Source organism: Dama dama, chromosome 3 (genome assembly GCF_033118175.1).
Source record: "Dama dama isolate Ldn47 chromosome 3, ASM3311817v1, whole genome shotgun sequence".
Lineage (NCBI taxonomy): Eukaryota > Metazoa > Chordata > Mammalia > Artiodactyla > Cervidae > Dama > Dama dama.
This window is the reverse complement of record NC_083683.1, coordinates 46,716,243-46,741,289: the sequence shown is the minus strand read 5'-3', so window position 1 is coordinate 46,741,289 and position 25,047 is coordinate 46,716,243. Positions and strand designations below refer to the sequence as shown.

The window sequence follows — 25,047 nt, the reverse complement described above, 5'->3', positions numbered from 1 at the left end:
TACAAAGCCTTAACATACTCCTTTCCACATTTGGAACCAGTCTGTCCCATGTCCGGTTCTAACTGTTGCTTCTTGACCTGCATACAGGTTTCTCAGGAGGCAGGTAAAGTGGTCTGGTGTTCCTGTCTGTTTAAGAATTTTCCACAGTTTGTTGTGATCCACACAGTCAAAGGCTTTAGTGTAGTCAATGAGTCAGAAGTAGATGTTTTTCTGGAATTCCCTTGCTTTTTCTGTGATCCGGTAGATGTTGGCAATTTTGATTTCTGGTTTCTCTGTCTTTTCTAAAGCCAGCTTGAACACCTGGAAGTTCTTGTTTCACATACTGTTGAAGCCTAGCTTGGAAAATTTTGAGCATTACTTTGCTAGCATGTGAAATGAGTGCAGTTGTGCGATAGTTTGAACATTCTTTGGCATTGCCTTTCTTTGGGATTGGAAGAAAACTAACCTTTTCCAGTCCTGTGGCCACTGTTGAGTTTTCCAAATTTGCTGACATATTGAGTGCAGCATTTTCACAGCATCGTCGTTTAGGATTTGAAATAGCTCAGCTGGAGTTCGATCACTTACACTGGCTTTGTTCATAGTGATGTTTCCTAAGGCCCACTTGACTTGGCATTCCAGAATGTCTGACTCTAGGTGAGTGATCACACCATCATGGTTATCTGGGTCATGAAGATCTTTTTTGTATAGTTCTTCTGTGTATTCTTGCCACCTCTTCTTAATATCTTCTGCTTCTGTTAGGTCCATACCATTTCTGTCCTTTATTGTGCCCATCTTTGCATGAAATGTTCCCTTGGTATCTCTGATTTTCTTGATGATATCTCTAGTCTTTCCCACTCTTGTTTTCCTCTATTTCTTTACATTGATTGCTGAGGAAGGCTTTCTTTTCTCTCCTTGGTATTCTTGGAATTCTGCATTCAGATGGGTATATTTTTCCTTTTCTCCTTTGCCTTTTAGCTTCTCTTCTTTTCTCAGCTATTTTCAAGGCCTCCTCAGACAACCGTTTTGCCATTTTGCTTTTCTTTTCCTTGGAGATGGTCTTGATATCTCCTCCTGTACAGTGTCACCAAACTCTGTCCATAGTTCTTCAGGCACTCTATCAGATCTAATCCCTTGAATCTATTTGTCTCTTATACTGTATAATCAGAAGGGATTTGATTTAGGTCATACCTTAATGGCCTAGAGGTTTTCCCTACTTTCTTCAGTTTAAGTCTGAATTTTGGAATTAGGAGTTCATGATCTGAGCCACAGTTAGCTCTCGGTCTTATTTTTGCTGACTGTATAGAGCTTCTCCATCTTTAGCTGCAAAGATTATAATTAATCTGATTTTGATATTGACCATCTGGTGATTTCCATGTGTAGAGTCATCTCTTGTGTTGTTGGAAGAGGGTGTTTGCTATGACCAGTGTGTTCTCTTGGTAAAACTCTGTTAGCGTTTGCTCTGCTTCATTTTTTATTCCAAGACCAAATTTGCCTGTTACTCCAGGTATCTCTTGACTTCCTACATTCCAGTCCCCTGTGATGAAAAGGACATCTTTTTTTGCGTGTTAGTTCTAGAAGGTCTTGTAGGTCTTCTTTGAACTGTTTAGCTTCTCCAGCATTACTGGTTGGGGCATAGACTTGGATTCCTGTGATATTGAATGGCTTGCTTTGGAAATGAACAGAGATGATTCTGTTGTTTTTGAGATTGCTCCCAAGTACTGCATTTTGGACTCTTTTGTTGAATATGAGGGCTACTTCATTTCTTCTAAGGACTCTTTGCCCACATTGGTAGATATAATGGTCATCTGAATTAATTCGCCCATTCTGGTCCATTTTAGTTCACTGATTCCTAAAATGTCCATGTTCATTGTTGCCATCTCCTGTTTGACCACTTGTAATTTACCTCGATTTATGGATCTAACATTCCAGGTTCCTATGCAATATTGTTCTTCACAGCATCGGACTTTAATTTCACCACCAGACACATCCACAACTGGGCATTGTTTCTGCTTTGACTCACCCTCTTCATTACTTCTGGAGCTGTTTCTCTGCTCTTCTCCTGTAGCATGTTGGGCACCTGCCAACCTGGGGGGGTTCATCTTTCAGTGTCATACTTTTTGCCTTTTCATACTGTTCTTAGGTTTCTCAAGACAAGAATACTGAATGGTTTTCCATTCCCTTCTCTAGTGAACCACGTTTTGTCAGAACTCTCCACCATGACCCATCCATGTTGATGGCCCTGTATGGCATGGCTCATAGTTTCGTTGAGTTAGACAAGGTTGTGGTCCATGTGAAAAATTTTAGTGAATCTTGCCAACTTGCTTTTTTTTAGAAAACATTTTTTTATTTTGAAATAATTTTATATTTACAGAAGAATAAAGATAGTAGATAGAGTTCTTATATCCCCTTTCTCTAGTTTCTCCTACTGTCAACATCTTCCATAACTGTAGTGTATTTATGAAAACTGAGAAATTAACATTGGTATAGTAGTATTAAACTTTAGACTTTATTTGGACTCAGTTTTTCTATTTATATTCTAAAAAGTCATTGAGTCCAGTTCAGGATCCCACATTGCAATTAGCCATCATTTCTCTAGTGTTCTCCCATCTGTGACAGTTTTCCTCCTTATCTTTATCACTGCCTTGACACTTTTGAAGAGCACTGGTCAGTTGTAGGTTTGTTCGATGCTTTCTTGTGACGAGACAGAGGTTATAGATTTGGGGGGAAGAATACCACAGAACGGATGTGCCCTTCTCAGTGTTATATGTGGGGGTTGATGATACCGACGTGTCAGTACTGGCAGTGTTCACCTTCATGACTTCACTGAGGTGGTGTCTGCTGGGTTTCTTCACTGATTTCTGCTTTTCTATTTCCGTATTGTGTTAAAGGTGAGTCACCAAGTCCAATCCACACTCATGGAGAGGGGAGTTAACTTCTCCCTCCTGGAGAAGTCTCAAAGAATTTGGGCATGTGTTTAAACCTCCACAGTAAAATTTTTTTTTAACTACATTTATTTATTTGTTATGGCTGTGCTGGGTCTTATTTGCCGCGTGGGCTTTTCTCTAGTTGCTGAGAATGGGGGCTACTGTTTCATTGCCACGTGCAGGCTTTTCTTTACAGCGATTTCTTTTGTTGCTGAGCACGGGCTCTAAGGCATGTGGGCTTCAGTAGTTTCGGCACATGGGCTCAGTAGGCTCCTGGGCTCTAGAGCACAAGCTCAGTAGTTGTGGTCCATGGGCTTAGTTGAACTCCATGACATGTGGGATCTTCCTGGATCAGGGATCGAGCCCATATCTCCTGCATTGCCAGGAGGATTCTTTACCACTGAGCCACCAGGGAAGTCCCACAGTAAGTATTTTAGGGCAATATTTTGAGGCTATGCAAATACACTGTTTCTCTTAAAAGTTCACCTGTTTTTTTTTTTTTTTTTAATATTTATTATTTATTTAGCTGCACTAGATCTTAGTTGCAGCCGGCGAGATCTTTAGTTGAGACATATGAACCCCTAGCTGCAGCATGTGGGATCTAGTTCCCCATCCAGGGATCAAACCCCGGCCCCTGGCATTGGGAGTGCAGAGTCTTAGCCACTGGGCCATCAGGGAAGTCCCAAAAGTTCACCTGTTAACTTTAGCATTCATCAATAGATTTTGTATGTAGCAGTTATTACTGTGGTATCTTAATGGTTATTTTCTACTTCTCTCATTACTTCTACATTTATTAATTAGAATTTTTCTGTAAAGAGGCTTGTACTTGTCCCCCACTTATTTATTTAATAATTTATTATTTACACACTGTGGACTCTTGGGTATTTATTATTCTTTGGATTATAACATTATTTACTCTTTTGCTCACTAAACTTTAAAAAATAGTAGCAGTTTGCACTCCAACCAGTAGTTGTAGATAACGAACCTACACAATTACAATATTTGCTATTATCTGATGAAATAAAAGTGTTTTTGTTTTTCTTTATTAAACATGATGTTGAGTGTGCTGTGTATGTTTATTGACTATATTTCTTTGTAAAATGACTTTTTATATACTTTCGCATTTTAAAATTTGTTGTATAGAAGTTTTTTATGCTCTGGATATTAATCTTCCATTAAATAATTTTTTTTCCTTTTAGGAAGGAATTTTTTTCTTTTTTCATCTTTATAAGAGAAATATGAATATGTGTGTGTTAGTCACTCAGTTGTGTCTGATTCTGTGTGACCCCATGGACTGTAGCTCACCAGGCTCCTCTGTCCATGGAATTCTCCAGGCAAACATATTGGAATGGGTTGCCATTTCCTACTCCAGGGGATCTTCCTGACCCAGGTCTCTTGCATTGCCAGCAGATTCTTTACCATATGAGCCACTAGGGAAGATGAGATATGCTTATTGCAAAACATATATAAAGTGAAAAGTGAAAGTCTCTTGACCCTTTCTTCAGTCTCATTTCCCATACATAGTACTTTTGTTGCCCCACAGGCTAACGGTTTGGTATTTTATCCTTCCAGAACTTTTTCTGTATAGTTGCCGAAACATATATGTATGTGTTGTGTGTGCAAGTATACATACAAACATGCCTATACAAGTGTGTATGTATATGTAAAAGCATACATTTTGATCAAAATAGGATCATAGAATATTCTTCAATTTTGCTGTTAATCGTAGATTTGACAAATCATAGAATCCTAATTTGTTGTAAATGTATGTTTCAGTGTCTTTCTCTCACTAGAGTATAAGCTCCTTTGTGTAAAGACTGGTTCTTCCCTCAATAAGATACTCTTTTTCTGTGTAAATGACACCACCATTCAACCATTTGCTCATGCCAGAAACCGTTCATTTTTTTAACAAAATATTATTGAGTTCCTACTATTTTTCTGGTCTGCAGTAGTGAACTAACCTTAAAAATCTTTGCCTGCATGTAGTTTATACTCTGGTAGAAGAAGGCAGATATCAAGCAGAGGAGTGAAATGTTTAGTATTTCAGTTAATGGTTAACTGGTATTGGAAAAAACAAAACAAAAAACAGGAAAGGAGACAGGGACGCTGTGTGAGCATGTGACTGTGTGCTTGTGTGTTTGTGAGAGAGAGAGCGAGTGCAGCTGAGAGACTGAGGCAGAGAAGTGGTAAGGGAAAGCCTTGTTGAGAAAGTCATCTTTGATTCCTTTCTCTTCCCCATACCTCACATCAGATCCTTCTCCAGTTCTTATTGCTTTCATCTTCAAAATATATATCTCAAGCACACCATCAAGTAGGTGGATTGCTTTGGCAATAGGAGTTTGTGAAAGTTTTCTTCTGTTGTTTTAATATTCTCAGTGAGTAAGGAATCAAAGTGCTCAGCCTAGAGACAGAGGACGTGAATGGTGGTTTGTAGAGAATGGAGAAGGTATGAACTTGACGGGGAGAGGGTGAGAGTGGCTGCCCCAGGGAAATACTGTAGTATTGTTGGTGGCGTTAAGGGCCTGTCGAGGTTTGTGGTCATGAATTTAGAGTGAGATTAGTCAATATGGTTTTTTTCTTTCAGCGACTTTCACCTGCAGCGTTGTACATTTGGGGTGGATTTAACTAGAGACAGGTTTTTTCCAAGATCGTAGAACAGAACATGAGAGGGTCAAGGCAATAGAAAATATATGCAAGAGAGTGATTGTGATAATACAGTGTGAAATTTAAACCAAGTTAGGAGGGAATGGGGGGTGAAGTTGCCAAGAGGTGGTGAAAAGATGGTACAATCAATTAATTGAAGGTTGTGGTGGGATCAAAAGATAATGGAATCTGAGTCGGTGAGAGATGGAGCTATAAAGAAAGTAGGTGGTGGTCAGAGAGTGGGATATAAAAATTGAGATTGTGGAGGCATTGTTGTAGGCTGTGTAGGTGAAGGACAAGATCATTGGAAGCATGAAATTAAGAGAAGTGAGATAAGAATTCAGAGAGATGAGTGTTAGGTTATCAGTGTGAAATTGAAATCACTGAGACTTAGGAACAGTATTGTAGAGAGTCACAATGTAATAGTTTTCCAGAGGAAAAGAATCAGTACATATATCTGTATTTATCTAGAATAAGGTTTATTATAAGAATTGGCTTGTGCAGTTATGGGGGCTGAGAGTCTGGGGGCTGTAAGCTGGGTACTCAGGGAAGGAAGCCAGTAGTGTAAAATAAGGAACACCGATAAAGTTAAGTCTGAGTCCAAAAGTAGAAGATTGATAGCTCAGCTCAAGCAGTCAGGCAGGGAGGGAGAGGGAGAGAGAGAATGAATTCTCCCTTCCTCTGCCTTTTTCTTTTTATTTGGTACTTCAGTGGATTGGATGATCACCTGCTTTATTCAGTCTGCTGATTCAGTGCTAATCTCATTTGAAAACACCCTCTCAGACATACCCAGATAAGATAATTTAGCCAAATACCTGGACACCCTGTGATCCAGTTGAGTTGACACATAATGTTAACCATCACAACCTGGTAATGGGTTATGTTTTCACATGATATTCAAAGTAGAGATTTTTTTAGGAAAGAGGGAAGGAGATCAGTGAGGAGCAAGGATGGCACTCCTCACCCCAAAGTCCAGTTCTGTGAGAGGTGTGGGGAAGATAACTTTCACTACTGAGGGCTGTGAGGGAAGTACAGCCTCAGAGGAGAATGAGGTTTCCATTAGAATAAGTCGAAGGGTTCAGAGTAGAGGTTGGAAATGGAGGGCACAGTGGAAGGTATCAGAATTTGGAGAGGGTCCAGTGGCACATGGGAGAGAGCAGGGAACGTGTAGAACTAACTGTGAGGATTAGAACATGGAAGATGAGAGGTCTGGAAATCTGAGGCTTCTTTTGATGAACAACATAAACAGATAAAGAACATGAAAAGATTAGGCCTGGTAGATAGCAAACAGATAGATCCAGGAGGTGAGGGTGTGGCTGTTGGGAGGGCAAGGAGTCCTGGATCCTGGGGAAGGGAATTCTTTTAAATTTTCAATTAGTTTTGTACAACAGGATATTTTGATATGCATATATATATGGTATATTATGGTGAATTGATTACTATAATCAGGCTAATTAACATATTTTCTCACATAGCTACCGTTTTTTTGGTGATGCGAGTGCCTGAAATCGTTAGCGTATGTTCAGTGTCCAATACAGTATTACTGACTGTATTCACTATGATGTATGTTACATCTCTAGACTTATTCATCCTACATAACTTCAGCTTTGTACTTTTTCACCGTCATCTCCCCTTTTCCCCCCGCCTCCCTGCCCCTCATAACCACCGTTCTACTCTGCTTCTAAGTATTTGACACTTTTAGATTCTATATAGTGAGATAATGCAGTTTTTTTCTTTCTGTGTCTGCCTTATTTCACTTAGCATAACGTCCTGCAGGTTCATCCGTGTTGTTGCAAGTGGCCAGATCTAAGGAAGGTCATTTTTCTTCCAAGTACTCGGACCCTCTTAAATATCTATCCATGGTGGGGAGGAGTGTCTCATTCCAAGGGTAAAGGGGACTGTTTTAATGAATCCTGTGAGCTCTCTCTTGATAACTGCTTATTAATGACTTTTGCTTTAAATCTCATTATCTAATATTAATATTATTAATAAATAATACTGATATTTCTTTTGATTACTATTTGTATAGTGTATATTTTAATTTTCCTTTAGATTTTTCTACCTTTCTGGCTCACTTTGCTTTAAATGTATCTTGGTAATCTGTAAATAGTTGAGTTTGAAAAAGTCAGTCTGACAACATTGTAAATCAACTGTCTCCTCCCACCCCAATTTTTTGAAAAGTATATATAAAAAAATCAGTCTGGTAATCTGTCTTTTGATAAGTTTAGTGTTTTCATTTTTATTGTGATTACTGATAGTTTGGGCTTCCCTGGTGGCTCAGAAAAGAATCAGCCTGTAATGTGGGAGACCCAGGTTTGATCCCTGGGTTGGAAAGATCCCCTGGAGAAGGGAATGGCAACCCACTCCAGTGTTCTTGCCTGGAGAATTCCATGGACAGAGGAGCCTGGCAGGCTACAGTCCATGGGGTCACAAAGAGTCGGACACAATTGTGTGACTACACTTTTCACTGATAGTTTAAGATTTATTTATGTCGTTTTAGTTTATATCTTTTTTTAAAGCCATGTTTCTTATTCTCATGTATGTTCTTTTTTTCTTCTACTGATTTTTCAAGTTGAACACTATGTATTTTTCTTTTTAGGAATTGACCCTTAAGTTTTTAACATGCTTAGTTTCTTTGCCTTCCTGAGCAATACAAGAATCTTAGGATGCTTTAAATCCCATTCCTCTCTCTACTCCAGTCTTAATTGTTTGATAGTTTCACCTTAAATCTTGCATACTGTGAAATATTTCAGATACACAGATAAAAATAGAGAATAATGAAAACACCTGTGTACTTAGCCACAGTGCTTTGTCTCATCGTAATTATGCCATTTTGCTTCATATCTTTTTTTAATTGACTTTTTTTGTTGTGGAAATTTTCAGCATTCCACACGTGTGGATAGAATATCATGAGTTCCTATGTACCCTGATCTGACTTTAGCGATTACCGACATTTTTTCACTTTTTAGTTTCATCTGTCCTTCTTACTCCTCTTATGATCAGTGGTTTGAGTACTATAAACACAAGCCGTCCTTTTCTAAAAAAAAAAGTTCTCCATTAGCCTTTCAGCTAATGGTTTTAACAGTCTTTGATGATTGTTGCTTAGATCTATTTTCTTAAGGCTTGCAAAATCGTGGTTTTTAAATGCTATTATTATTCTGTATTAATTAGCTGGACTCCTTCTATAAAGAAGAATTTTCCTTCTTTAACTCTTTGATTACTGTGAAGTATATGGTTTATACAGGAGAGGCAGAATAAATATTTTGTTTTTTTCTCTTCATTAATATTTAGCATAGTCAAATGAGTTAGTGCCCTACTAAACTTCAATAGTGTGACCAGTGAGGTTTTTTTGTTGGTTTTAGAGCATGATTATGGAATTAATGGATTTTAATGTATTTAATATGTTTCAGGCACTGTAGACATTATTCATGTTGTAGTTGATATTGTCCTATCTTAGTCTAAGTGGGAACTCACTTATGTTGACTCCTTATAGTAAGACCCCAATAGTGTTTGATAGCTTTCTTGCTTTTGGTCACAAGAAGTATCCTAGGCTCATTGTTTATTTCCTTCCATTATCATGGAATCAGCCATTTCTCTAAGGATTCCTGATTTCTCTTATTGGGAAATGGTATTAACAAACTACAATTTAGGCATCAGATTTTTTTTTTTAAAGCATGACAATTAGGTCATTCTCCTTTCTTCTCCAGAAGTAACCACAATAACATATTCAGTGACTATTAATCCCCTGCATTCTTTAAGAATTTTCACTGTGAATATATACTCAAGCTAGAGAGGAGCATTCTGTTGGTTGCAAGATGCATATCCCTCTCATGTAATCTCTGAATTTGTGGTGTGTTTTACAGTTGCTGTGCTGTGCTTAGTCACGTCCGACTCTTTGCGACCTCTTGGACTGTAGCCCACCAGGCTCCTCTGTCCATGGGGATTCTCCAGGCAAGAATACTGGAGTGGGTTCATGCCCACTCCATGCCCTTCTCCAGGGGATCTTTCGAACCCAGGTCTCCTGCACTGCAGGCAGATTGTTTAAATCTGAGCCACCTGGGAAGCCCGAGAATACTGAAGTGGATATTCTGTCCCTTCTCCAGGGGAACTTCCCAAACCAGGAATTGAACCAGGGTCTCCTGCATTGCAGGTGGATTCTTTACCAGCTGAGTACCCAGGAAGCCTGTTTTACAGTTGCTTAGTGTTTAATTGGCAAAGTTTTTTCTTAATGGTTTGTAAGATAATGATGTGTTTTAATTGTGACTTCTTAGATTGAAGAAAAACAGTATTTTATTTAAGCTTCGTAAAAATAGCAATTTGCCTTTCTTTTTTTTGTGTGTGTGTGTAATAAAGTTTTATTAAAGTATAAAGGAGATAGAGAAAGCTTCTGACATAGGCATCAGAAGGGGGCAAAAGAGTACCCCCTTGCTAGTGTTAGCAATGGAGTTATATACTCTCCAATGAATCCAAAGAATGTCTGGAGGTTGTAAAGACCTCACCAGACCTACTCCCATAATTTATGTTTTAAGATAACAGAATTAGCCAGAGGGTTTAATCCAAAGACTGTCCTCAGACAGGATACATTATTGTTATATAATCCTAAGGAATGTAGAGGAAAAAAAGTAAAAAAGTTTGTCCTTTCTTCCTCCTTGAATATCCCAGACCTCTCTCTCCTTGGGGACCCCTAGACTTCTTATCAACCTGCCTAGGAAATGACTCTCTCATTCCCCCCTTTTCTTTTAGGAGAATTATGTTGCCTAGGGAAAAGGGGCGTCGTTCTCTTTCCATAACTGCTTCTGAGCTGACAAGGGGCGTTGTCCCTAAATTGGTGAGGCAACATATTCTCCTAATCCTCATAGTGAGGATGTCTGATCCAGGGGCTCCAAGTAATAGTTGGAGGAGGCTGTGGCACTCATAGGAGCTTGGACAACTATTTGTAAATTAAAAGCTTTTAGACGGTTAGAAAACCCCATTATACAGTTACAGATGTAAGGCAAAATAGTCATTAAACCAAGTTAAAATCAAAATGAAAAGTCACATTATGTCCATAGTTACATCAGTCCATCTTAAGGTTGTTAGATGTCATCAGTTTAAGAAGAGGCATCTCATGTGATTGTTGAAGGTATTCGCAGACTTGGAGAAAGTCTTTTCCTTGAAGTGGAGATGTCCACCACAGGAAGCCTTCCGCTGATGAAGAGGGGAGTGCTCCGCAGACCCAGCAGTTAGACCGATTGTGGAATGCATCATAGGAGTGAGCCCAAGACAGGAAGGCATTGTCTTGAGGATCAAACGGCAGACTCAGGATTTCTGGAGTCAGCAGAAGTAGGTTCACATAGATTATCAGGCCCATCTTGTCCTGAAGGATCCCGGACGAGCCCCCAAGATGAAAGTTTGTTACTGAACGATGAGACGCGGGATTCTTGGCCTCTGGAGGAGATGAATTCAATCCGGGGCCAGAGACGAGGCTGGATCGCTCAGAGCTTTTGTGTAATAAAGTTTTATTAAAGTATAAAAGAGATAGAGAAAGCTTCTGACATAGGCATCAGAAGGAGGCAAAAGAGTACCCAGCAATTTGCCTTTCTTGCTTAGCATGGTTTTTGAGTTTTTTTTTTACTTTTGCCTTTAATTAGTTATTATTAATTATGCAGTAAGCACCTGCAAACTCACCACCCAAAAGAAGTGTAAGGATCTTGACAATATCCTACAAGTAACTATGTGATCTTCTTTCCTATATCTCTTGACTCTGTTCATAAGATAGCATCATCCTGAAACTACTTTGATCATGCCATTGTTTTCCTTTTTTTTTTTTAAAGTTAGCCTTTGGTCTTGAGATAATTCTAGATTCACATGCAGTTGTAAGAAATAACACAGAGCGATCCTATGTGTGTCCCTTGTTTAAATGTAACTCTAGTTTAAGTTTTCTGCAAGTGTTTAGTTTTGTGGCTATACATTTAAAAATTCATTTGCTTAATAATGTTAAACAATTGTTAATGTTGCTTGTTGTTAGCAGTTTTTAACCATTACAAACAGTGTTGAAGTGAGTAGAGTTTATGGGTCTCAGGATTGTGCATGTTCAGCTTAATGAGGTACCATCAAATTTTGCTTTCCAAAAAGTGAAAAAAAAAGTGAAGTCGCTCAGTCGTGTCCAACTCTTTGCGACCCTGTGGACTGTAGCCTACCAGACTCCTCCGTCCATGGGATTCTCGAGGCAAGAATACTCGAGTGGGTTGCCATTTCCTTCTCTGGGGGATCTTCCCGACCCAGGGATCAAACCTGGGTCTCCCACATTGCAGGCAGACGCTTTAACCTCTGAGCCACCAAATAGGTTGTTTTAATGTATGTGCCCTTTACTAGCGTATAAGAATTCCTTCCTCATGCCAATCCATAATTTTATTGGTTCTTTACAACTTTTGCTGATGTTGTGTGTCATACTATTTTATATTTAAAATTGTAGTCTCTCAATTGTTAGTGAGTTTGAGAATCTTTTTTAAATATTTATTTGTTTGGCTGTGCTTGATCTTAGTTGTGGCATGCAAGATCTTCCATTGTCATTGCAGCATGTGGGATCTTTAGTTGCAGCCTGCAGATTCTTAGTTGGGGCGTGTAGGATCTAGTTCCCCAACCAGGGATTGAACCCAGACCACCTGTGTTGCGAGCCGGGAGTCTTAACCACTAGACCACCAGGGAAGTCCAGAGTTTGTGCATATTTTATTTCATTTATTGTCATTTAATTTTTCCTCTGTTGTGAATTGTTTGTTCATTACCATGTCTTATTTTTCTATTCATTTGTTTGGTTTTGTTTTAGATTGAGTTATAGGTATTCTTAATTGGGATACAGATCCTTTGTCAATATGCATTGCAAATATTCTCCTAATCTGTGGCTCTCCCCAACCTGTTTTTTATTGCTCTTTAGTTATTTTGCTTTCCAAAGAGGCTGTTCCAATGTGTGTACCCTTTAATAGTGTATAAGAGTTCCTTCCTCATACCAATCCTTAATTTTATTGTGCTTCCCTAGTGGCTCAGTTGGTAAAGAATCCACCTGCAATGCGGGAGACCCAGGTTTGATCCCTGAGTTGGGAAGATCCCTTGGAGAGGGAACAGCTACCTGCTCCAGTATTCTGGCCTGGAGCATCTCATGGGCTATAGTCCATGGGGTTGCAAAGAGTCGCACACGACTGAGCGACATTCTCTTCCACTATTTATTTTTGGCTGTGCTGGGTCTTCGTTGCTGTGTGCGAGCTTTCTCTAGTTGTAGCAAGCTGCGGCTGCTCTTCATTGTTGTGTGAGGGCTTCTTGTTGTGGTTGCTTCTTGTGGAGCACAGGCTCTAGGGTGTGAGGGCTTCAGTAGTTGCATCACATAGGCTTAGTTGCTGCTCTGAGATGCCTCAGACCAGGGGTTGAACTGTGCAGGCAGACATAGAATAAACTATATGTGTTTAAAATGGACAGCTTGAGAAGTGTGACATATAAACTGTCCATTAGCTCCCAATGTTTTCTTGTTTCCTTTGTCATGCCCTTCCTCCTCTACTTCCTTCCCTCTACCCCAGGTAACCATTAATCTACTTTCTATCACTAAATTGGTTTGTATTTTCTGTTTTATATAAGTGGAATCATACTGTGTATACATACTGTGTATATCATACTGTATATAATTTTTTGTGTTGGACGTCTGGCTTTTTTCACTCAGTGTAATTATTTTGAGATTAACCCATGTTTATGGATGGATAGTGTGTATTAAATTTTTTTTATGCATTCAGTAATGGCCAACAAAGGTCTGTCTAGTTAAAGCTATGCTTTCTCCAGTAGTCATGTATGGATGAGAAAGTTGGACTATAAAGAAAGCTTGAGCGCCAAAGAATTGATGCTTTTGAACTGTGGAGTTGGAGAAGACTCTCGAGAGTTCCTTGGACAGCAAGGAGATCCAACCAGTCAATCCTAAAGGAAATCAGCCCTGAATATTCATTGGAAGGACTGATGCCAAAGTTGAAACTCTAATACTTTGGCCACCTGATGTGAAGAATTGACTCATTTGAAAAGACCCTGATGCATGGAAGGATTGAAGGTGGGAGGAGAAGGGGACAAGAGAGGAATGAGATGTTTGGATGGCATCACCGACTCAGTGGACATGAGTTTAAGTAAACTCAGGGAGTTGGTGATGGACAGGGAAGCCTTGGCATGCTGCAGTCCATGGGGTCGCAAAGAGTCAGACATGACTGAGCGACTGAGTTGAACTGAATGGACTTTTGAATTGTTAGCAGTTTTTCACCACTACAAATAAAACTGCTGATTTGTGTGCATGTCTTTGTATGGACATGTATTTTATTTTCTCTTGGATGAGTACCTAGGAGTGGAATGACTGGGTCGAACAAATGCTTTAATTACTTTCACTTTTAAAGAAACTGCCAAAGTGCTTTCCAAAGTGGTTGTGCCATTTTTACACCTCTATGAGGAGTCCCAGTTGCTTTACATTCTAGGCAAGACTTGATGTGGTCTTTTAATTTTTAAAAACTTCAGCCTTTCTAATGGTTGTGTAGTGATAACTGAGGTTTTAATATGCCTTTCCCTAGTGACTGAGAAAGTTGAACAACTTTTCATGCTCGCCTCTGGTGAAGTGTTTTAAAATCTAACTCCCGTTTAAAATATTGAGTTGTTCATTTGCTAATTGTTGAGTTGAGAGTTCTTTATTCTGGATACAAGTCCTTCATTAGATATATGATTTGTAAATATTTTCTCTTAATCTGTGCCTTGTCTTTTCAAAGAACAAAAGTTTCATGCTTTTTGGTGATATGTCTGAGAAATCTTTGAAAAAAGTTATGAAGTTATGAATTTTTTTTACTTCTGATTTCTTCTAAAAAAACTTAATAGTTTTTAGGTTTTACATTTATACCTGCAATCTATTTCGAATTAACTTCTGTATATGATACCAAAGTATGGATGAAAGTTCATTTTTTGCATATGGATATCCAGTTTTTCAGTACTGTTTGTTGGAAGACTAAACTGCTTTTTATCTTTGTCAAAAATCAGTTGTCTCTTCAATATTACCCTTTAGCTACTATTGTATATAGTTTAGTTTCCTTTTTTTTCACCAACCAAGTGTTTTGCTCTTCCCAGTCAGTGTTGCCTGCAAAGCCCTCTGTTTCTGTGATGTACCAACTTTTGGTTGTGTTACCATTTAAAACTTTTTTAAAAAAAATATTAAAGTAATTCCTGGCCTCTTGGAAAAAAAAAAAAAATCAGTTGTCTCTATTATGTGTGGGAATGTTTCTGGACCTTCTGTTCTGTTCCATTAATCTTTGTGCGAGGACCATGTTGTCTTGATTAGTATAACCTTATAACACATCTTGAAATCAGGTAGTGTTTACCCTCTGACTTCTTTTTCAAAGTTGTTTTGGGCGTTCTAGTGCCTCGGTATCTTCATATGAATTTTAGAACTAGCTTGTCAGTTTCTACAAAATTGTCTGCTGGGATTTGAGTTGAGATTACATTAACTATATTAAAAAATCAACTTGGGGAGAACTGATATTCTAATATCAAGTCTTCCAGTCTAATAACAGATATGTATATATATCCATTTATTTAAGTCTTTAATTTCTCTCAAATGCTGTTTAGTTTTCAGTGTACAAATCTTTCACACCTTTTGTCAGATTTATCCTTTTTTTTTCCACTGTTGAGTACATTTTGGTAAGTTTTTATTGGTGTAGAGTTGATTTACAGTGTTGTGTCAGTTTCAGGGGTACAGCAGAGTGAATCAGTTATACATGTACGTATGTCTACTTTTCTTTAGCTGCTTTTCCCATATAGGTCATTGCAGAGGGTTAAGTAGAGTGCCATGTGCTATCCAGTAAGTCAGTCCTTATTAGTAATCTGTGTTATATATAATAGTGTATATGTCAATCCCAATCTCCTAATTTATCCCTCCTCCCCCCGCCCCGTAACTATCAGTTTGTTTTCTATATCTGTTGACTATTTCTGTTTTATGAATAAGTTCATTTGTGCTGTATTTCTCAAAGTATAAGCAATATTGGGCTTCCAGGTGGCTCAGTGTTGAAGAATCCATGTGCCAAGCAGGAGACGCCAAGTTTGATTCTTGGGTTAGAAAGAGTCCCTGGAGAAGTAAATGGCAACCCACTCCACTATTCTTGCCTGGGAAATTCCATGGACAGAGGAGTGTCCATGGGGTTGTTTAGTGACTAAGTCCAGACATGACTTAGCAACTAAACAGTAACAACAACAAAAACAAAAGAAATACAATTGATTTTGTATATTGTTCGTGTATTCTGCAACCTTCTTAATTCCACTTAATCTAGTACTTTTTTTTTTTTAAGGTTTCATCAGGTTTTTCATACAGAAACTGTCTGAGGGTAGGGACTTTGCCTTGCTCATCACTGTATTTCCAGCAGTGACAAGAGTGCTTATACAGGTAGATACACAAAAAATTTTGTTAAATGGATGGATATATTCACTGAGTAATTTTCCTCCATTAGAGTGTAAGCTTTGAGAGGATAGGACATTTTATTTTGTTCACTGGAGTATTTCCCAGTACCTGGAATAGAATCTGGCATGTTGAAGGTGCTCAGTAAATATTTGGTGACTGAATGAATGAATGAGTGAGAAAAATAGTTTTAAATAAGGATGGAGGTCAGAGTAGGGTCATTTAATAAAGAGTTATATTTGCAATGCTGAGTAGCTTTCATTTTAGACTCCTTGGGAGGTTTTAAGCAGGAGAGTGACATGAGCAGGCTTACATTCAATCTAGAAGGATCCTTTCAGCAATTATGTGGAGGATAGTTGAAACATTATAAAACTATTGCTATAATATAGAAAAGAGATCAAGCCCTGATAGAAGTTATCTGGAATGGAGAGGATAAATTCAAGGGAATTTAGAAATATATTTGATTACTATAATGACTGGATTAAGGTAGGGGAAGACAGGAAATAATCTAGCATCATTTCCCAAGTTTCTTATTTGGGGGACTGCCTAGAGTAGATGGGCTTCCCAGGTGACTGAGTGGTAAAGAATCCACCTGCCAGTGCAGGAGACGCATGAGATTCAGGTTGATCCCTGGGTTGGGAAGATCCCCTCGAGGAGGAAATGGCAACCCACTCCAGTATTCTTGCCTGGAGAATCCCATGGACAGAGGAGTGAGAATTACAGTTCATAGGGTTGAAGAGTTGGGACACAACTGAGCAACTGAGTGTGCACTGGAGTAGGCACTCCAAGAACTAAGAAGTAGGTACTCTGCTGCTGCTGCTGCTGCTAAGTCGCTTCAGTCGTATCCGACTCTGTAAGGGAGTAGATAAATTCAATTGAGACAAGTTAATTTTTTTTAACATGGGAAATCTGGATAATTTTATTAATTTTTGGTAGATTTAGCTGGATTATGTATATTCTTTTTCCCTCCCTCACACACTCTTAACACTTTAAATGTACAAAACCTACCCCCTCTTGTTTTTTAGAAAATGATTTAAGCAGTTCTTTTATTAGGGACTTGTTCCATTTGAGTTTTCAAGTGGAGATGTACATAGGTAATGTGGAACTTGGTTGAGACGGTTGTTTCTGTACTATTCCTTACAATTACAGTTAAAACAACCTGATGATTTTGGCTTGTTCTGTCTCAGGCAGTTCAGCATGCTTTGTCTCTAGTCCTTGCAAAACTGTATTAGATTTTTCTTCCTTTCATTTTTGTCCTTCTTTATTCGGCCCTTGCCAGATAGATGTAATAGATTCCTGCCTTCTCACTCCTGCATTTTCCCCATGTCCACATACATTTTCCTTCCTCTTCTGTTTTTTCTCAAAGATCATTTTTTTCTTTTATTTAGGTTTTCAGTCAGTTCAGTTCAGTTGCTCAGTGCCCTGACTCTTTGCGATCCCATGGACTGCAGCACGCCAGGCTTCCCTGTCCATCACCAACTCCCAGAGTTTGCTCAAACTCATGTCCATTGAGTCAGTGATGCCATCCAAACATCTCATCCTCTGTTGTCCCCTTCTTCTGCCCTCAATCTTTCCCAGCATCAAAGTCTTTTCCAGTGAGTAAGCTCTTTGAATCAGGTGGCCAAAGTATTGGAGCTTCAGCTTTAGCGTCTGTCCTTCCAATGAATATTCAGGGCTGATTTCCTTTAGGATTGACGGGTTTGATCTCCTTGCAGTCCAAGGGACTCTCAAGAGTCTTCTCCAACACCACAGTTCAAAAGCATTAATTCTTCGGTGCTCAGCTTTCTTTATGGTCCAACTCTCACATCCGTACATGACTAGTGGAAAAACCATAGCTTTGAATAGACGGACCTTTGTTGTCAAAGTAAGGTCTCTGCTTTTTAATATGCTGTCTAGGTTTGTCATGGCTTTTCTTTCAAGGAACAGGCATCTCTTAATTTCATGACTGCAGCCACCATCTGCAGTCATTTTGGAACCCAAGAAATTTTAGGGTTCATTTTTATCAGTTACATGTACACATAGTTTGTAGAATCAAATAGTTCTGTAGTTTGTTTAAAAAGGATAAAGCACCTTTCCCTTTTCTTTCCCTGTCTTCAGAGTTACTTTTAGTTTTTTTTTTAACATTAAAAAATTTTTTATTTCTATTTTGGCCACGCCACGAGGCATGGCGGGATATTAGTTCCCTGACCACGGCTTGAATCTGTGCCCCCTGTAGTGGAAGGTGAAGTCTTAGTCACTGAACCACCAGGGAAGTCCTTTTTTTCTGGTAATTTTTTTTATCAATAGTTAATACTTTTTGGTATTTGCCTCCACCTCTCTAAATAATATACTTGTATTGCAATTTTGGTACCATCAGTTGTAAAATTCATCATTATTTTATAGACTGCTAAAAAAGAGAACTAGACCCAAGTTGGGTAATCTGTAAGAGGCCCTGCATAAAGCTGGGGAGCTACATGAGAGTGTAAATTAGAAGCCCACCAGACAGAAAAGGACAGTAAGGCAGCTTGCATGTCCCAACTTTGGTGTTGTGTAGGATGGGTACAAAGTTTCTTTGGAATTTGAACTGGTTTTCAGATTGTATTCACACTACCTATATGGTACCAAAAACTCAAGCAGAGATTTTTAATTAGAGATTGTTTCAGGTTGGTAGTATCATAGGTGCTTAGAAGAAACAAGTAACAGTTCTGTCATGAATTGTGTCTGGATCTCAGAGATGTTAAAGTAGGAAGAAAAAAAAAGGCATCTTAGCATCAGTGAAATATGGGGTACATGTGCCAGACACTGTTCTTTCTTCTTCTAGGAGTTTTGCTGTCATGGAAAACAGAGAAAAGGATACATAGCTGGAGGGGAAACTGCAGATAAGAGTTGTCTTTTAAAATGGGAAAAGTAATTGTACACCTGAAACTAAGATAATATTATCTGTCAGTTATACCTCAATTAAACCTAAAAATGGGAGAAGTAAGAATGTGTTAATACACTGTCGATAGAGATGATCTAGTAGGGAGGGAAACGTCGGTGGTGATACAGAAGTGAAAATGAGGAATGCCAGGGCAGAAGGGTTTGGGATCTGGTATCCAAGTGGAGGCATTGACTTTAGACAGGAGCAGTCAGTTCATCCTCAGAAAATCACAGGAGGGAAGATAAGGCAGATGGAAACGGATGCTGGTAGTGATGGAGATTGCTTCCTGTTTCACTGAGAAAATGGAAGGAAGGGCAGCAGCTGGGAGTGAGGATGGAGAGGTGTTAATGTCTTGAGGAGGAAGGAACATGAAATAGACCTGTAGGGAGGTGTGGGAGAATGAATATTCAAGACAAAAGTTGTAGGATTGTCCTGCTGAGCTCCCAGGCCACTTGAAGTTAGTGAGTGTGAATTTTAAGTGAGACTGTCTTGTATAGATGTGTGTGTGTGTGTGTTTTCATTTATTTCTTTTCAAAGCCATGATTAGTTGCGTGGTACAGGCATAGAGTTGAGAAATGGTTGTATTTTTTATCATGTTATTAGGGAAAGTTTTAAATATGCAAAAGAAAGAGAACCCTCATGCATTCGTTACACAGCTCAACGAATATTAACTCATGGCCAATCTTGCTTTATCTGTAGTCTTACCCACTTCCACCCTTATTTTGAAGCTGTCGCAGATATCATATTTTATGCATAAATATCTCATATTGTATCTCTAGAAGATATGTACAGTTACCAAAGAATAACCATTACCACATCAAAACATTTAACAACTCCTTAATATCAAATATCTGTCTGTTTTCAAATTTCCAATTGTTTCTCTCTCTCTTTTTGCTTTTGCTTTTTTTTTTTTTTTTCTTTTTTAATTTTTATTATTATTATTTTTTTTTCCCAGTGGGTTTTGTCATACATTGATATGAATCAGCCATGGATTTACATGTATTCCCAATCCCGATCCCCCCTCCTGCTTTTTTTTTATTACTCAAAAAAACCTCATTTAAAAATTTAGTTTTCTACCCTGTGTTTGTGCCTTTAACACTTCCAAACGATTTTCTGCTCTTTAGTAAGAAAAATATGCTTGATCTTGCCACAGACACCTTTAGCTCACAGGGAACCATGATAAGCCCTGCTGACCCATTTTTTTGTTTTAGACAACCTTGTAAGAACTTTAGGTCCCACAGCACAAGCTCCTTACAGTTGGCCTGGGCACACTCCACATTTGGATTTTGCTGCTTTCCCAGCCTTCTTGGTTTGAAGGTAAACAATTCTATTACCTGGAGTTTGGTCAGCCTAGTTTTATTAGAGGCCATATTGCAGGACAGTCTAAGACAGAACATCAAATGCCGGACCATCCTGAATGCGTCTAGATATCGTCCCTTGAAGAGGAAAAAGAAAGCTCTTGTAAGTTCAAAAGTCAGGTTTGACTCCAGTTTGCTCTTAAATGTCCTGTTTGACAGGGAGTTGTATTTAACAAGGGTAGGTGTTTTCCCAGGCAAGTATGATGAAGTGTGGGAGGGTGCAGGAGTCTTGAGGCGCATGAAAGGGACTGATTGTAATGATGGACCTTGAGCTCTAAGCTAACGTCAGAAATGAGGACAGGAGCAGGGTAGGATCAATTGCTTGTAAGTTCTGTTGAGGTCAAAATATTGTTGTAGTTGGGGTGCTAGAAGGAGCAATTGCAAAGATAGGAAGTGGTGATTGGAGAGGGATGCAGATGAAGTGGAGAGCATGGAAGGACTAGAGTTAATCATACTGACAAGTTCTAGTATGTTGACAGAGGAAGTGAGTGGCTAAAGTAGCATAAAGGACAAGATCATTGCATGCAAGAGATCAGGGAACTGAGGTCAGAGTATCATAGCTGTCATCTAGATGAACATTTGAAATCACCTGGAATTATGACAGGCCGGTGAGGTAGGAACTAAAAGCTTTGAGGCTTGAGAAGTGACCCACCTTATCTAGATGAATATAACAAAGGGGTGGGGAGGTGGAGGTATGGTCTGAGAGAGGGCTTTTTTGGGAAGGGATAGAGGGAAATAATCTGGAAACAGAAACAAGGTACATGGTGAGTACCTCCTCCTACTCCTCCCCTTACCCCCACCCCCTCCAGGTACATAGTGTCAGGGGTGTGGGAGAGAAAATAGCCACAGATCAGACTGTAGAGAGAGCAGTGGCCTCAGCTATTAGATTTCCTCTTGAGCAAAAAGGTGATGGGATCATTCAGACAAGAGGTCAAAATAATAGGAGATTTTGTTGATAAGTTGCAAAGGATATGATGAAAAGATTTCAGGAATTGAGGGATGAGTAGGAGAGGGGGGAGTTCATGAAAGGGGATGTACTTAGCCATATGAGGATGTGAGTGGAGGATTTAGGATGGCTCCAGAGTTCTGGAATTCTTGCAGTGAGTGATATAAAGGAGGGTTAGAGATCATGAGATTAGTCTTGATGTTTCAAAGCAAATTGTAGGATAAGCAGATGCAGAGTAGCGGTATGGGAAGAAGCTGCGGAGCAAAGGTGTCCTTTGCTGCTGGTGCAGGTGTAGAGGCTGGGGGCGTGCCTCACAGTGCCTCCAGCAGAGCTGCAGCTGTTACTCGCCTTCTTCTCTTAGGGCCGAAGTGGTGTACAGTAAAAAGAGCTGTTAATCCAGCTCTTTAATAACTAGACTTCCTTGTTCTGTTCCTGTTGTTTACCTTTCCTGCTTCTATTTTCTCCCCTTTCTTACTGAAAAGTCGAATATTTGGATGTTTTCAGTACCCTACCCTTAAATATCCTGGAAACTGGTAAATGATGCCATTGCTTGCTTGATGGGGACATGACAGCACAATTACAGTAAGGAAGTGGGACTTTAGAGTTGGAAAGGGAAGGGAGCAAGGTTTCAGGCAGAATTAGCTTTCAGTTCCTTTAATCTGACTAAGGAAACAGAGGAGTTAGAAGAGAGAAAGAGTTTGACCTGGGTGCTGGGAGGGGAGACGAAAGTACGGTTTGGAAGGTGAGAACCTGCCCAAGGATCTGTCTCCTGACAGGTTCTTGAAAAAGCTGTTGCTGAATGGGAGACTCGACTATTGCTAGATTCGTTCATTTCAATGGGTATTTCCTAGCATCATCCATGTGCCAGGCACTGAACTAGGTACTTGGGAGATCGTGTGGAGCAGATAGACAGGTTCCTCCTTACCTGGGTTTACAGTCTAGCAGGAAAGACAGTTACTACGAACAGAGGTTACAGTTTAATGGGAATGCTCTGATAGAAGTAGTGAAGGCTTCTTGGAAGCCTGTGGAAAAAGCATTGATCAGTCTCAGATTGAGGTAGGGAGGGGAAGGATATAGGTGCTGGAATTAGTGACATATGATCTAAGACCTGAAAGGAGAGTGAGAATTAGCCAGGCAAAGAGAATAGGGAGGAAAGTTAATGTCCAGTGACATGTTTGCCTCTTCAACTTCCAAACCTTATCTTAGCCAGGGGAACAGGGCATAGAATCATCTATTCTGATCACTGTCTTTGTTCCCGGTATTCCTATATACCAGATGTTGGCAAACTGCTGCTCACAGGTCTGGCCTGCTGCCTGTTTTTGAATGGTCAGCAAGCTAAGCATAGTTAGCAGCTCAAACTCTAAGCCAGGAATGGTGGTAAAATTCAGATCCAGATGTCTTGATCTGAAGTCTATTTTCATTCCACTGATCACATTGTATCATGATAGTTTATATTTTTCTCTCTCAAGAAGAAGCTTGAGCTTGAATTATGGCTTGCTTTTTCTTATCTCTACCATTTATTTCCAGCACAGGGTGAGTCCCAAGTCAGTGTTTATTAAATGATTTTCATTTATGTAATTTCATTTGCCGCCTAACAAATCCTGTGAGAATAGCACATAAAATTTTCTAATAATTTATGTTTACTCTTTTATATATCATTTCTTCCATTTTTAGTAGCAATCCTTTTTAAATATGTCATTTAAAAATAATGTTAAGTGTAGCTAAAGATAATTAGAAATATTTTATGCTATAACATATACGTTTAGGAATTACTGACTTACATATTTGTATAGCTGTTTGTTCATAGAGTAAATGTAGTTGGCTTTCCTCATCTTCAGGTTCTGCATGGACAGTTTCAACCAACTAATAGATTGAAAAAAAAGATTCCAGAAGGTTCTGAAAAGTGTAACTTGAATTTGCCACCGACTGACAACTGATTACATAGCATTTACAACTATCTATAGTGTGTTTTAATTATATTAGATATTATTAATATAAGTAGTAATCTAGAGATGATTTAAAGTATCCAGGAGGATGTGTGGGTTGTATGCATATACTGTGACATTTTATATAAAGGACTTGAACATCTGAGGGTTTTTGTATCTGCAGGGGTCTGGAACCAGTTCTCTGAGTGGTTACTAAGGGATGAGTATAATCTTGGAATGCTTGATATTTCTAGTTTTTGTCAGCTTTGTTTGATTTCTATATATTCCTTTGTCAGCTGTCAGTTATATTATAGCCGCTGTCTGTCACCCCCCAGCACCCCTATTTACATGGTTATGTATGGATGTGAGAGTTGGACTGTGAGGAAAGCTGAGCGCCGAAAAATTGATGCTACGGTGGGGAGAAGACTCTTGAACTACGGTGTTGGAGAAGACTCTTTTTTGTTTTGTTTTGTTTTTGTTTTGTTTTTTTTTTATTATTATTATTTTTTTTTCCAGTGGGTTTTGTCATACATTGATATGAATCAGCCATGGATTTACATGTATTCCCAATCCCGATCCCCCCTCCCACCTCCCTCTCCACCCGATTCCTCTGGGTCTTCCCAGTGCACCAGGCCGGAGCACTTGTCTCGTGCATCCCACCTGGGCTGGTGATCTGTTTCACCATAGATAGTATACATGCTGTTCTTTTGAAATATCCCACCCTCACATTCTCCCACAAAGTTCAAAAGTCTGTTCTGTATTTCTGTGTCTCTTTTTCTGTTCTGCATATAGGGTTATCGTTATCACCTTTCTAAATTCCATATACATGTGTCAGTATGCTGTAATGTTCTTTATCTTTCTGGCTTACTTCACTCTGTATAAGGGGCTCCAGCTTCATCCATCTCATTAGGACTGGTTCAAATGAATTCTTTTTAATGGCTGAGTAATATTCCATGGTGTATATGTACCACAGCTTCCTTATCCATTCATCTGCTGATGGGCATCTAGGTTGCTTCCATGTCCTGGCTATTATAAACAGTGCTGCGATGAACATTGGGGTGCACGTGTCTCTTTCAGATCTGGTTTCCTCAGTGTGTATGCCCAGAAGTGGGATTGCTGGGTCATATGGCAGTTCTATTTCCAGTTTTTTAAGAAATCTCCACACTGTTTTCCATAGCGGCTGTACTAGTTTGCATTCCCACCAACAGTGTAAGAGGGTTCCCTTTTCTCCACACCCTCTCCAGCATTTATTGCTTGTAGACTTTTGGATAGCAGCCATCCTGACTGGTGTGTAATGGTACCTCATTGTGGTTTTGATTTGCATTTCTCTAATAATGAGTGATGTTGAGCATCTTTTCATGTGTTTGTTAGCCATCTGTATGTCTTCTTTGGAGAAATGTCTGTTTAGTTCTTTGGCCCATTTTTTGATTGGGTCATTTATTTTTCTGGAATTGAGCTGCAGGAGTTGCTTGTATATTTTTGAGATTAATCCTTTGTCTGTTTCTTCATTTGCTATTATTTTCTCCCAATCTGAGGGCTGTCTTTTCACCTTACTTATAGTTTCCTTTGTAGTGCAAAAGCTTTTAAGTTTCATTAGGTCCCATTTGTTTATTTTTGCTTTTATTTCCAATATTCTGGGAGGTGGGTCATAGAGGATCTTGCTTTGATTTATGTCGGAGAGTGTTTTGCCTATGTTCTCCTCTAGGAGTTTTATAGTTTCTGGTCTTACATTTAGATCTTTAATCCATTTTGAGTTTATTTTTGTGTATGGTGTTAGAAAGTGTTCTAGTTTCATTCTTTCACAAGTGGTTGACCAGTTTTCCCAGCACCACTTGTTAAAGAGGTTGTCTTTTTTCCATTGTATATCCTTGCCTCCTTAAGATAAGGTGTCCATAGGTTCGTGGATTTATCTCTGGGCTTTCTATTCTGTTCCATTGATCT

At 39.1% G+C, this 25,047-nt stretch overlaps 1 protein-coding gene and 1 pseudogene across 5 annotated transcripts in view; one reads left to right on the top strand and one right to left on the bottom strand.

Annotated features, from left to right (window-relative positions):
* The window catches only part of SPATS2 (spermatogenesis associated serine rich 2), a 168,901-nt gene that overhangs the window by 32,963 nt on the left and 110,891 nt on the right, over positions 1-25,047 (top strand). The gene's annotated exons all lie outside the window — the stretch shown is intronic.
* LOC133042909 (large ribosomal subunit protein eL34-like) lies at positions 19,935-20,316 on the bottom strand (annotated as a pseudogene).